Below are 13,024 nucleotides of genomic sequence, written 5' to 3'. Positions count from 1 at the left end.
TTCTACAAGAGTCCAGTACATGGAGGGCATACATTCTGTATGTTATTTTTCTGTCTGTGGCTGTCAATATTAATGTCTTATCTTTTATATTACTAATTAAGATTAATGATTAAGAAAATACACTTGGACATACTTTTCTTTGCTCTGTGTACTATTCAGAAAGTTCTAATCTTTAAGAATTTTGAACAGCAACAATTCTTTTAATCTTACAGATGTACACCCCCCCAATTATTGACACAGGACACCTGATAGCAGTTGGAAAAAATTGTTTCTTCCACTGGTAGTACATGGAAACTTGCATATTTCTATTCTTTTGTGATATTTGATATTACTGGTTATAATTACTTTTGACCATCTAATTCATTGTAAAGAATGTTTTATGGTGGTGTGAATTTCTATTTTTATACTGTTGGACATGTTTTCCCATATGCATTGGCCATGAGAGTTTCCCTTCATGAATTAATGATACATTTTTCTGTTTGTTAATTAAAGTTTAAACTGTATTTATATATATATATATTTTTTTCTTCATGGATTTTTTTTTTCTTTACTTTGTTGAAGTGTTTTCCTTCAAATGGTTTCACAGTTTTTACTGTTACTGCCAACTTTTATCATCCACAACTATTTAGGTCAAACATTCCTCATTTATTTTGTGATCTTTATCTTTTAACTTTAACTGAAGAAATTTATTTTTATCTCCGAGTCCCAAATGGCATTTTTATTTTGTTATAAAATTGAAAAATATTCTCTCTTTGGAACCTTTTATGCAAGTGGGATTAATTTTTGTATTTGCAGAGGGTTAATAGTCTTACCTTTTTTCAATACAGATGTCCTATCGTCTCACCAGACTTTAAAAACCAAGTGAACTCTGAATGAACACACTAAGTTTGTCAGGTTCTTACAATGATTCCACTTCACTGGTACCAAGTTTTTGTGTTTATCAGTTCCTTGTTGTTGTTGATCAGTTGTCTCTGACTCCTTCCTTCTACTCTCCTAAGTTCTCCAAATTGTCCTAGAGAACAATGCAGTTGGATCTTTACTCGGAACTATGGTTTCTAGACTCATAATGGCACATGTAAAGCAGACAGGCATTTTATTTTAGCCATAAGTAATAGCTATAAGCCAAGATAAGTAGATTTCATACCTCATATGTGAGTTGTAGTTCATCATAGTGCATAAATAACGTCCTGTCATCTCTCTAAACGATAAGTTTTATGATTCCTAAGTATAACTGAGCTGTTAGAATTTTATTATTTGGTCATATAAAATCTATCAAATTCAAATAACTAGAAAGGCATTGTTCTACCATAATCAGGCAGTGGACACTTGCAAAAAATCACATATAATTTCAGAAGCCATATAAAAATAACTTAATGTGATGTTAAGCATCTTCTCCCCATTTTGTCTTTTTACTATCCAGACTTTTATTATTGTGGTGAATACGTGAGAAAAATAAATTAAAGTTGGGAAGATTTATTGTGGATGGTGTTTACAGGTTTTGGTGCACAACCCCTTGAGTGTATTGCTGTAGTTGTACCATGAGCTGAAATATTTTTGCAGTAGGTGAGCATCTGCTCAAATACTACAGCTCACTTTACAGCACAGAGACATACAAACACGGGACCTGGGGAAATGGCACATCTTTTTTATAGGATGTCCGGTGAGGAATTTATTCTTCCTCTAACTAGTCTTCACCTGAAATTCTTCTCACAGTGCCATAATGTGAATTCATCAAGGGACTGATATATTGATAAGGTGAGTACCCTTAAGGTTCAATCACTTCCTCAAACTGTTTTGTGCTGGCAACCAGTTCTTCTATAAGACTCTTCTATGTCTGAGTCTTCTAGAGACATCTCTGATTTAAAAGCACAAAACACTGAATACTTCATCTCCTAAAATTCTCTCTCCCTCCCTCTCTCTGTCTCTGTCTCTCTCACACACATGTTACAGTGTAAATTCCAATTAACCCATCTTCCACATCCCCAATTTCAACAGTTCCAGCATTTCTAAGTCCAAACTTAAATTTGCATGTGAGCATCAAAGAAAAAAATCCTACTGTTAACTCTTGTAACCCAAAAGAATATTTCATTATGTATAATTTCCAACCAGTATCACATGCATGATATCAGTGCCTCCTGCCAGTTGAATTAGTAGTTTCACCTCTGTGGAAAATGGCTCCAGCTGTCTCTTACTGTCATTTACTTGGGGAAACACCTCTATAGACAATCTTAGCAGTGTTTTCTACTTTCAAAGAAAGCTGTTAAATATATTGATTATTCATTCCTTTAGTGGTTTTAATAAGAATGCACCTTATAGGCTCATGTATTTAAATACTAGGTCCCCAGTTGAGCTGTTTGAGGGCTGGTGAAATGGCTCAGAGATTAAGAGCACTGGCTGCTTTTCCAGAGGTCCTGAGTTCAATTCCTAGCAACCACATGGTGGCTCACAACTATCTGCAATGAGATTTGGTGCCCTCTTCTGGCATGCAGGAATACATGCAGACAGAACACTGTATATATAAGAAAGAAGAAAGAAAGAATATATGTGATCTTGCTGGAAATCATGTGTCACTGGAAGTGAGTTTTGGAATTTCAAAAGTCCACACCAGGTCCAGTGTCCAGCTCTCTGCCTGTTGCCTATATGCAGATTCGGATGTAAAGCTCTCAGATGCATCTCCAGTACAATGCCTATCTGCTTCCTCCATGATGGTAATGAACTAACCCCTTGAGAAGCCCTCAGTTAAATGGTTTCTTTTGTAAGAATTGTCTTGGTCATATATCTTCTCACAGGAATAGAACCCCGTTAACCTAGTATTCATTGAGTCTTGCTAATGTCTGAGGTGTTGTCCTTTCCTATTTTCTAGCAAAAATTACTTGGCTTATTTTACTTTTACTGAACTCTGTATCAATAAAACATCTCTGACTCCCAGGTTAATACAAATTTCTTTTCAAACTGCAAACACACATGCACACACACATGCACACACACGCACACTCCTGTACTCATGGATTCACACACATTCACGTACTGATGTACTCGCACCACACTCTCTCTCTCCCTCTCTCTCTCTCTCTCTCTCTCTCTCTCTCTCTCTCTCTCGCTTTCTCATTTTTCCTAACATGTTTTTACTATAAATCTGCATAATAATAATCAGAAAAATCCATGCCATATCCTGACTGCTGGACTGTTTTGAAATTTCCTCTCAAGGCACTAACAAACATAGAGAAGCTCTTTGCCACAATGCAGTAAGTATGACTTTTAGCACAATTCCTGGTATAGTTCTTTTTCTTGTCTGAAACTTTGAAAGCACTGCTTTACTCTTCCCCCTTTCTCTCTACATTATGGCTTCATGAGGTCACACTAGAAAGCACCCCTTATGTCTGTTTACAGAAGTTCTGTTATGTCTGTTACAGGCTTTCTTTGGCTTACTTCTCCCACAGACCATTTTCTAAGGATGTTAAGCCACATTTTCAGGTTCTTACAATGATTCCACTTCACTGGTACCATTTTTTTTTTTGTGTGTGTGTGTTGGTCAGCTTCTTGTTGCCATGACAAAAATACTGAGCGTAAACAACTCAAAGGAAGATATGCTTTTGACTCACAATTTCAGAAGTTTCAGGCTGTGATCAAATTCCTTCATACAAGCTTAAAGGGAAGTTGAACATCAAGGCAGAAAGCATATTCTGGAACAAAGAACTTTACTTCATAGCAGAGAGAGCCAGGGAGCAAAAGTGAAGATGCCAGGGTCAAGAAATAACCTTCAAAGCAATATCCACCAGGGATATTCTTCATCCATGTCAGCCTCTGTTTTGATTCTCCATGGCTTCCCAGTAATGAATCCATCAAGGAATTAATTCGTTAGTGGGGTCACAGCCCTTAGAATACAATCACTCCCAAAATCTTATACGGGCAACTAGACCATGTCTTCAAAAAGATATCTTGGTTTAAACAACAGTACCCTCATTCTTTAAGGGTATGTCTCTTGTATTATCAGCTAAGTAGTTTTTAATAACTTTATTTATTTATTCACTTTATATCCCTCCTCTCTTTCTGTTCCCACACTCTCTCCCTCTTCTCCAATCCCCATTCCTCATTACTTAGAAAAGGGAAACCAATTCTCCCCAGCTCATCAAGTCACATCAGGGTTGAGCAAGTCCTCTTCTTGTGGTCTGGGGAGGCAGTCCCTCCAGTGGGGAAGTGATCATAAAACCGGCAACAGAGTCTATGTCAGAGACAGCCCCTGATCCCCTTATGGACCCACATGAAGACCAAGCTGCCCACTGGGTACATATGTCTAGGGGGCCTAGATCCCATGCATGCATGGTCCGTGGTTGTGTATTTCAGTTTCTGCAAACCCCTCTGGGCCATGGTTAGTTGCTCTGTCAGTCTTCTTCTGCAGCTCCTGGCAATTTCAGGTCCTGCTAACCTTCTACCCACCCCCACTTTTCCACAGGACTCCCTAAAGCTTCCCTCAGTGTTTGGCTGTGAATCTCAGCATCTGTTTTGATACACTGCTGTGTGAAGCCTCTCAGAGGCTATACTAAGCTCCTGTCTGCAAACACAGCAGAGCATCTTTGTTAGTGTCAGGGGTTGGATCTCTCCCTTGAGGGGAGTTTCATATTGGGCAGGCATTGCTTGGACATTCCCTCAATGTCTGCTCTATCTTTATCCCTGCACATCTTGTAGGCAGGGTAAATTTCGGGTCAAAGTTTTTGTTTATGGGTTGTACTTCCCCTTTCTCCACCAGAAGTCCTGTCTGGTTAGAGGGTGACCTCTTCATGACACCTACTACTAAGAATTTCAGTTTGAGTCACCACCAAAGCCTCCCAAGAGAGTACCCTGCGGTGGGTCTCCAGCCTGTCACCTATGGTTTCTCTTCTGTCTGCAAGCCCTTTGTCCCCTCCCCCAACCTCTCCCCATATCTGTTCCCTACTCTCATTTCCTTCTGGGAGGATATGGGGGTGACTCTAGCTAGCGAGTCACACCTGTGAAATGCTGCCTTTTATCATGGAACACTTCCATGCTTATACTCTCACATCTCATAAAACACTTTGGAGAATTCTGAGATTTTATCATAGTAAATACATCAAGTAATTGTCAGCTTATTTTACAGGCAGAACAGTAGGGGGAAGTGGTTCTTAAAAAATAAAACTAATCTGGTATATTACAGAAGAGAGATTAGAAGGGGGCCACTTGTTTTTCTCTTCATCAGTGTTCTGCTGGCATTTAAATTATAGTTCAAGAGGCCATCCTCTCAGGAGTGATAAGTAGTTTACTTTGTGAACTAATCAAGCATCAGAGGAGGCTGAGTACTAAGTTCCGGTCCTGAGTGCATCTGTGGTGGCAGGAAGTGGCGAGTGTCCCCAGGGACAGAAATAAAACCCCCATGCAAGGCTTCTGTGGAATGAGGAGACATCAGGTGAAAGATGAAGTCTTATTCACGGCTGATAGGAAAATAAGTGCCCTCTGTTTTAACATTACTTGTTCAGGTCAGGGACCTACCTCATCTTTGAGGGTAACAGCACATGGTCTGTCCTCACTGTTCATCTGGCGCTCTATGGAGAGGGTAATGACGCACGAAATGATACTATGATTCCTGATCTTTCATCCTAATCGCTGACTCATCAGTGGTTCTTTCTGATTGCCTTTGTTTTAAAGGACCGAGAACAGTGTCTGGAAAAGCACACTGCCTTCCAAAGGCAGTATTAAGTACTTTCTCATCAGTTTGGTAGTCTTCCTCCCGGCACTGCTCCTTCACCAGGAGCTTAGCAGGTGGGTAGGGGTGCCTCAGCTCATGTTCTGCTTCATAGGAAGCTGTCTGTTCATCTCTTCCTTCTGCTCAGTCAGACATATCAGCGGAGACAATGGCCTAACAGATGCTGAGATTCAGCCTAGATCGGCCTATGTTGATTTTATGCTTATTAGTCTGAACTCCTCACAGCCAACTGGTTGCTGTAACCCTTGACTGAGCAATAGAAAGGCACACGACTGTGATGGCCTCCTGTGCATAAAAATACCCAGTTGCTGGCTGCCATAACAGGAATGTTGAACACACAGTAAGAATTATTTTTAGAAACTCTCTCTCTCTCTCTCTCTCTCTCTCTCTCTCTCTCTCTCTCTCTCTCTAAAAGTCATAGGATTAATATGTGAGGGGAGACTCACAGTTTAGTTGGTATGAAAAATATATTTAAAAAGTCTCTGCATCAAAGAGAGTCGGCTCTGGAAAATCGAAGGTATAGCTCGCTTTACTTATTATTCTCCTAATAGCAATGAGAAGCTTTTTAAAGACCCACAGGAAACTTCCTTACAGGCACAGCTGATGAAATACTTCCTGGGCAGCCAGGTCTCAAGCTGCTTGGTACTTCAATATTCACAACTTAGTCCTTCATTGGTCCCAGGAGAGGAATGTTTTGAACTGGCCAGTAAGCACCACATGCTTGCTGTGACCTGTCCCACTTTGGAGCAAGAAAGCTTTTGTGGACTATACTCATTGCTCTGTCTAATAGTGGAGAGAACTGGAAAGTCCTGATTGGGGTTTCAGTTCAGGCCTTTGATCTAGCTGATGCTGTTGTGGCAATTAAAAAAAAAAAAAACAGTTTTAGCATTTTGAAGCTCTTATGGTTTACTATCTTTAATATTGTTTAATAGTTTGTGAATGTGTATGGAGTATGTGTACATGTATTGGTAGATGCTCATGCAGACTTCAGGTGTGTGCTTTTATCCCTATGTTTTGTTCCGTGGAACAGAATCTTTCACTGAACCCGAAGCTCAGCTTTTTGGTTAAGCCTTTGGCCAGCAAGCTCATTGGATACACCTATCTCTCCCACCCCAATATTGTTACCAGTACTCACTGCCATGCCCAAATTTCACGTGATGCTAAGGATTTAAATTTGGGTCTTCATGCTTGTACAGCAACACACCAAACCATTTTTATCACTGAGAACTCTCCCCACCCCAATCATAAGTTTTCTTATCTTTTCATTTTAAATCTAACATTTTATCTTTAATTGTATCATTTCATCATTTCCTCTCTCCTCCTTATTCCAATACCTCCCAAGCATTTTCACTGCCATGGCCTAGTTTTCTTTAATTACTCTTGTTTAACACACATCCATAGAAATAAGTAGATAAGTATAACCTGAGTCTGCTTAGTGTTGCTTGTGTGTAAATGGTTGTGGACCTGACCACTGGGTATCGAATAATCATTGAGGGAGCTCATCCCTAGGGAAGTCTAATTTTCTCCCCTTCAGCACTTTTTACTTGCTTGTAGCTCTTCATTTGTCCCATCCACACTAGAATATCAACTGGTATTGGATTTCTTCATGTCTTGTTTAGGAAGCCATATTGTTGAGATTTCATGGATGTATATATGGCATGTATTCCCTGTCATATATAGACGGCAAAATTTTATAGCGGTCACTTAAAAATCTTTCCTTTCCCTCTTCAACAATGTTCCGTGTATTTTAGGAGTAAAGGCTGAGTTGTAGATATATTGGCTGGAGCTGAGCTGATATCCCCAAAACCAGCTGTTCTCTCTATTTGTATGGCTTGTGGTTTTTTTTTTTTTTTTTTTTTTTTTTTTTTTTTTTGATCTCTGTCTGCTGCAAAAATAGCTTATTTTATTTTTTGATGATGGTGAGTGAGAACCACACTTATTTATGGGTCTAAGCCAAAGTGTTTAGAATGTAGTTAGAAATTACCCTGGATTAATAAAATGGCAGTAGTAGTCTCTCCTCTAAGATCCATGGCCTTATTACTTAAGTATGGATATTTGGGTAGGTTTAAAATACCAAGCATATATTTCCTCCTGTTAAGCAAGGCTGTATCCAAGTAGACAGCTCCTGATTATGGCGGAAATGCACTTCCACTATTGTACCTTTAAGGATATCTTTCCATGCTGATTGCTGGGATTCTTAAACATCACAGCTCTATTGTACTAATGATAACTTTTCTCCATTAGCATTTTGAGTATCACCTTCTTGTACTATGAAAGCCAGTTCTCAGGAATGTGTGCATATATATACATGTACATATGCATATATGTAGAGATGTGTGTGTACATATGCATGTAATTTTAGATAAATGAAACAATATGATTATTTATGCCTTTTTCAAACACTTAGTGTGAATTGTACTACCTCTTCTTTCCCCTTCTGTATTCCTTTCTCTATGTCAGGGTTTTATTGCTGTTATAAGACACCTTGACCAAAAAGAATGGGAGTAAAGGATTTATTTCATCTTACAGGTTCAACATCACAGTCCTTCACCAAAGTAAGTCAGGGAAGAAACTAAAGCCAGAAGCATGGAGACAAGGACAGAAACATCAGCCATGGAAGAATACTGATTACTGCCTTGCTACTCAGTAAGCTTTTTGCTCAGCCTATTTTCTAACAGTACCCACCAAGCCAGGTTTGGCACCACTCACGGTGAGCAGCATGTTCAGCATCCATCATGAATCAAAGCAGTACCCCCACAGACTTCCCTGCAATCCAATCTCTCAGAGGCATTTTCTCAATTAAGATTCCTTTCTCCCTAGATGCTTGTGTCAAGTAGACAGAACCAAACCAATACATCTTCCTTCTTCCCACTTTATTAAAAATTCTCATCATTTTTTTCTATTGTCCTGTTTGTATCACTTGCATTATTCTGTTCCTCTCCATAGAGCTCCTTCTCTCTCTATGTGGTTGGTCCCCCTTTTTTTTCTGGTAAATTTTTATTAATTAATTTAATGATTTTTCCTTTTTTTGAGAATTTCTTACATGAAGACAATATTTGCATAATTTCTAACCATCCTTATTGCCCCTCAGCTCCTTCTACTTTCTCCCATACACTCCTCAAATTCATGACATTCTTTCCTTTACTTATTTTTGACTTATACACACATACACACACACATACACACACACACACACAAACACACACACACACACACACACACACACACACACACCCTACTGAGAACACTTAATGTTACTCTTATGTGCATATGTTTAGGGCTAATCACTTGGGATTTGATAACCTGTTCAGGCACATATCCCTTCAGATAATTGATTTTCTCTCTTTAAGCAGTTCAACTGCCAGTAGCTCAGCTAGGGATAGGGGTCCATGGAATTTGTCTGGTCCACATTGACATGTCAACTTATGATGTCATTGTACAGGTCTTGTTTTAGCAGCCATAGTGTTGAGATTTTTGTGGGTACAGCATTCTTGTCATGTGTATCAGACACTAGTTACACTGCTCGAGGCCTCCGGCTCTTGCAAGCTTTATGGACATTCATTTTATTCTTCCTGAGACTTAGGCTCAGTAGTTTACTGTAGATGTGGTAACCAGGGCTGGATCCCCTATGACCACTTATTGTGTGCATTATGACAAGTTGTGGATCTCTGTAACAGTGTCTATCTGCTGCAAAAAAAAAAAAAGAATTAAAAAGATGGTTCTTTTGAGGAAGAGTGAAGGATACATTTATCTGTGAATACAAAGAAAAGCATTTAAAATATGGTTAGAAATCATATTAGTTTAAGACAGTGGCAGCACTAGGTTCTCCTCTAGAGTCTATGACTGCCCCAACTACAAAAACCTATGTTTACACTAGTATGGATGGTTTTCTTCCTATTTGGAGGACTGTTCAACTTAAAGCTACTAGTTACTAGTTACCCCCAAGATTGAAGTGCCCCATTTTTGCCATTGGGGCTATCTTCCTGGACACAGTATTTTTGTGGTTCCTAAACTTTAGAGCTGGGTGTGATCTATTAATTGCTTTTCTTCCTTAATAGCTTGCATAGTACCTTTTGATACTGTGAGATGCAGTCCTTAAAAACTAAGTTTCCAGGTTAGTACCAGCTTGATTTCTCCAAACTCACAGTGCTTTCAGAACTAGGCTCTTTGCTAAATGTTCTGAGAGGTAATCAAGCACAATGGCAGTAGCCTATATTGTTTTAGTACTCTTTTGGATCCCCTGACAAGCAACTCTGTAAGGCTTTCAGTGCATGGCACTGAGGATTTTGTTAGTTTGTGGTTCTTAGGCAAGACGTATTCATCCCATGAGACACAATCCCATTTAAACTCTGTGCGTGTCTCTCTTTGTCTTTGTCTGTATCTGTCACTGTCTCTATCTTAGTTTCTCTGTCTCATTTATCTATCTGTCTCTCTCATCTCTCTGTGTGTATTTTTAAATTTTTACTTATTTTTATTAATATAATTATACTTATTTAATTTTAATTACAGTTTATTTACTTTGTATCCCAGCTGTAGCCCCCTCCCTCATTCTTTCTCAATCCCTTCCTTGCTCCCTCATCTCCTCCCATGTCACTCCCCAAGTCCACTGATAAGGGAGGTCCTCCTCCCCTTCCATCTGACCCTAGCCTATCAGGTCTCATCAGGACTAGCTGCATTGTCCCTTCCCCTATTGCCTCATAAGGCTGCCTCACCCCTCAGGGGTTGGTGACCAAGGAGCCAGCCACTGAGTTCAAGTCAGAAACAGCCCCCTCCACCATTCCCCTTACTAGAGAACCCACTTGGGGACTGAGCTGCCATGGGCTATTTCTGAGCAAGGGTTCTAGGTTATATCCATGAATGGTCCTTGGTTGGTGTATCAGCCTTGTAACATTCTTCCTTTTCTTTCTGCTATGCCCCCATATTATTTTTCCCATTTAATCTTCAGAGCACCTATGTCCTACTGTCTCATTCTGTGGAGTTTCGTCTCCCCATCTCCTTCTATGGTCCATTTTCACCTTCCTGGCTTTTGTAGGTATTTCATACTGCATAGTTAAATGTAATGACTGAGAGATTGGATCTCACGAATAACTGAGAACACATAGCACTTGTCTCTTTGTGACTTGGTTACTTCACTTACTATAACATTTTTTTTTAAGTTATGATAGTTTACCTGCAAATTTCATGATTTTATTTTTTCTTTACACATGAATGTAATTCCACTATATAAGCATAATGCATTTTATTATCCATTTGTAAATTGAAGAGCATTTAGATTGTTTTCAATTCCCAATTATTACAAGTAAAGTAACAATGAACATAGCTAGGCAAGTATCTCTGTAGTAGGAATTTTTGGGTCTTTAGAACTGTTTTTAGCTGTTTTTTATGGTAGCTCCACTTTTAACTTTGAGAGATGCTAAAGGCTTAGATTTTTCAAGCACTTTTATCTAAGGTTCTTTTTAAAATTTTTTTATCATTTACTAAAATTTATTCATTTTGTATTCCAGATGTGGCCCCCTCCTCCATCTCCTCCCAATCCCACTCTCCCTCTCTTCTCCCCCTATGTCCCTCCCCTAGTCTACTGATTAGGTAGGTCCCCCTCCCCTTCCATCTGACCCTAGCTTATCAGTTCTCATCAGGACTGGTTGCATTGTCTTCCTCTGTGGCCCATCAAGGCTGCATCTTCCAGGGACAGATGATCAGAGAGCCTGGCACTGAATTCATGTCAGAGAAAGGACCTACTCCCCTTATTAGGCAAACCAATTGGAGACTGAGTCTATGGGCTACATCTGTCTGGGTTTTTAGGTCCTCTCCATGAATTTTCCTTGACTGGGGTGTCAGTTTCTGCAGGGCTCCCAGAGCTGATTTTTTGGGGGGTCTGTTGGTCTACTTTTGGAGCTCCGGTCCTTTCTAAGTCTTTCTATCTCCTCCTTCTTTCAAAAAATTCTATGCCCTCTGCCCAAAGTTTGGCTATGTGTCTCAACCTCTTGCTTCGATACCTCCATAAGTAGTCTTTCAGAGGCCCTATCTAAGGTTTTTAAATGACTCTACCTCTCCTTCCATTACCCTCCCTTAGGTGGGAGATTAATAGAGAAAGGGGTTGTAAACCTATTTTAGCAACTTCTGGCTGCTTGGGGTTCATGGGTTCTTTGGGAATATAATAATCTCAGTCGTCAGGATGCCAACAGCCAGTCAGACATCAAAGCAGCAAAGCACAGCAGCAACAACAACAAACAGCAAGCAACAGCAACAGAGGTGGTACCTCTCAGCAAAAATGGCCAGGCCCCACTGAAATGGCACAAGTTCGCAAAGCTGCATGAAAAGATCTCTGAAGGATTTCTTTCTGGGAAAACCAGCAAAGCAGTGAAAAGCATAGAGATGCAATAAGTGTTGTTTCACTGTCTGTGGGCTTCTATTTATCCCATCTTAGAGTCCATACAAGGATGTTTTCCAGCTCACAAAAACCATGCTCCTTGCACAAGGTAATTTCCAGCTGATAAACTTCAGCCCCTTTTCACTGGGGCTGTTTTCCTTAGGGCCTGTTTTCAATGGGGATAAAAACATTCTCACATCACACACTTGGAACCAATACAAAAAAATATTCACAAGACACAACTGAGTTTCCAAAGAAACTAGAAATTTCCATTTCTTCTCTGCAACGATTTCTACAGTGATTGTACCAGGTGACAATCACACCAACAATAATTAAAAGTTCTTCCCCTCCATCCTTGCCAGCATTTGTTGCCAGAAAACTTGATCTTAGCCATTTGTATAGAGTCTACCTGCCATAACTCATCTTCTCAATACCCCTGTCATTCTTTATTAACAACATTTTCGTCTATATTCCATCAAATGAAAAATGCACTTATCCTTACTTCTACCACCCTTTCTTATGTTATTATAATTTTAAGTCAAACATATGCAATTTTTTTTCTGATTGAACACTCCCATGAAATCCTAACAGGGAGAAAATTGGAAAGGCTGAACTTATATAACTAGTTTACTATTCCTGGTCATTTATTGTTGTTACATATATTTGAGTAATATAGAACAATATATTCTTGCAGTCCTGACTGCAAAAAATCTTAGATGATAATTATAAACAAATATAAGCAATAAACATATTCTTGTTTTACATGATAATGAATGACTTTCCTAATGATAAAATCATTAGGCTTAGGGAATTAGTGAATGTTCTAATACTATAGTGATTAACATTATATTTGGTGTCAGAATCAAGATTTGAGGTAAGCATAATATATAAGGAACATATAAAAATCAGTGATTCATAATTTGACAAAGATAAATGTG

The sequence above is a fragment of the Meriones unguiculatus genome, chromosome 17, assembly GCF_030254825.1.
Source record: "Meriones unguiculatus strain TT.TT164.6M chromosome 17, Bangor_MerUng_6.1, whole genome shotgun sequence".
In the NCBI taxonomy this organism is placed as follows: Eukaryota; Metazoa; Chordata; class Mammalia; order Rodentia; family Muridae; genus Meriones; species Meriones unguiculatus.
This window is presented reverse-complemented; position numbering follows the sequence as displayed.